This window comes from Gorilla gorilla, chromosome 19 (assembly GCF_029281585.2).
Source record: "Gorilla gorilla gorilla isolate KB3781 chromosome 19, NHGRI_mGorGor1-v2.1_pri, whole genome shotgun sequence".
Classification (NCBI taxonomy): Eukaryota; Metazoa; Chordata; class Mammalia; order Primates; family Hominidae; genus Gorilla; species Gorilla gorilla.
The window spans coordinates 74703552-74705758 of NC_073243.2; the positions used below are offsets into that span (position 1 = coordinate 74703552).

At 32.3% G+C, this 2207-nt stretch overlaps 1 non-coding gene across 1 annotated transcript; it reads left to right on the plus strand.

Annotated features, from left to right (window-relative positions):
- Positions 1-1076: 1076 nt before the first annotated feature.
- Positions 1077-1191, plus strand: LOC115933100 (small nucleolar RNA SNORA18). Its single transcript, XR_004069107.1, has one exon. It is a non-coding gene; the product is annotated as a small nucleolar RNA SNORA18 (small nucleolar RNA).
- The last annotated feature ends 1016 nt before the right edge of the window (positions 1192-2207 follow it).

A 2207-nucleotide genomic window follows, 5' to 3' on the forward strand; every position in this document is an offset into this window, starting at 1 on the left:
TTCTTTACATCCTGCCCTAGAAAAAGTCTATATTCTTGCCCAGGTTTAGGGCCTCAGTGGACCCTGAATTAGGAAATGTTCTTTAGTCCTGACCTATTTTCATGATCTCATTAAGGGTTTTCTACACTGTTTTCTTTTTGGAAACAATCTATATGTTTATGCTTAATCTGTTCAGTTGCTCCTCCCTTTGCCTTCTATTCTCCATGTCTCTGACTCTCTAAGTTATGTCTACAACTTTGTCTTCCAAACATTAAAAATTTATATATATATATCACAATCATGTTTTTAATTTCTATTTTTTCTTTAAATATCCCTTTTTATAGTATCCTGCTTTATATCATAGAGTCAATATTTTCATTAACTTTCTGTTTTCTGTTATTGTTTCCAAAGAGCAAAAGTTGATAGGAATGGTGCATTAAGGAGGGGCCTCACTGACAGTCTCTTCAGTATTTCATTTTGGGCTGGTCAGTTTCTCTGGGAACTACTACCGAAAGGTCTTTGTTTGATAGTAGAGGGCAGGGTGAAAATAAAGATGGGCATCGGCTTTCAGTTTGCATGCATAATGAAGATTTCTGCTTTTGGTCTGTTACCTCTGCCTACAAAAGTGTCTGAATTCCCCTCAATAATAAGTCCTATTCTTTATCATCTCCAGAGAACAAATTGGCATTCTTCTGTCTGTTTGAGGGACTGTTAGACGTGTGGCTGAATGCAGTGGAGGAAGAAACTCAGGAAGCTGCTCATTCTTGAATAGGTTTTAAGTGACTATCCTAATTTTGTGACCCCTGGGTTATCACTACTTTCAGAGGTATCAGATGCTTTTAATTCATGAATGTTGTAAGTATTCTATATTATAAATATATACACTTGATTATTAATCTTCCCCACTGCCAATTTAGAATTTCCATTTTATAGCTTCTTATTTCACTACTAATTTATTTACTGCTCATTGTTCAACATTTCATTACTTTTTAAACAATCATTCCTTGAAGATAAGAAATTTGTCTTAAAGATCAACGTTTATTTTACTCTCAAAAGCAACTCTAGTTTTGTGATACGCTAAGATTATACAGTTTGTGGAGGAGGTCCATTTTAAAAAAGAATAGATTGGAAATGCCTCATAGAGTAACTCTGTGGTTTTATTTTACCCACAGGACTATGGTTAAATATGTGGGAAAGAACTAGAAGACAGTTGTTAAAAGTATGAAAAAGACAGTTGCTAGATGTATGAAAGACCTTTTTTTACCTTAAGTATTGGCATATTCCACACGTCTGTACTACTCTTGAGTGAGATCGCTTAAGAATGAATATGACTTGAACTCATTCATGTTTAATTAAAGAGGATGTCAAATTGAGAACCAGGTGTATCTACCGACATTAAAAATGACTCTAAAGTAAATTGGTTGAAGAAATTAGATCTCAAAGATTCTTGGTGAATTTGTAAGTCTTCATCCGTATATCCATATTCAAAGGAGATGACAGAAGCCAAAATAAAAGAATTATGGGCTGACAGGACAACTGGAATAAAATAAGTATCAGTTTCATTAAAAAGGGCTAACTTGAAGATAAATCTTTTGAAGATAAATTTCAACTCCAGCTCTTTAGAGGATCTAAAGTGACCTTAATGTACAGTGGAAGAATCACAACATAGAATTCCTTGAATGAGAATTTATTGACTTTAAATATAAATAAATAAATAAATAAATAAATAAAATAGAAATAAAATAGGAAATTTCATACAGAATCTTGAAAGCAGTTCATGCAATTTATATGCCCTAAAGTTTAAGATTAACTAGCTTCATGATAAACGTATTTCTGATTCTAGTGTCAATTGTTTTGGGAGGACGATGAATTAGATGCTTATTTTCAGCTTGCCCTCATTATTCAGAAGTCTGATTTGAATCACTTTGTAAGTGTGCTTACTCAAAAATATCATGTTTTGAAACCATTCATTTTTTGTATTATTTTTGTGGTTATTGGATATTAACATATAACTAGAATATAATTTTAATGGCCTTAGGCCTTTACATAACACCTAAAATAAATTTAGCCTCATTTCCTCTATCATATATGCAAACTACTTTCAGCATGGTAAAACTTATTGTCTCACAGAATACAAGTAAGTATCAAGCCCATACAATTACACAAATATACATAATATATGAGTGTATAAATGCCAAAGAGAAAAAAATATGAAAATGAGGAAAAGG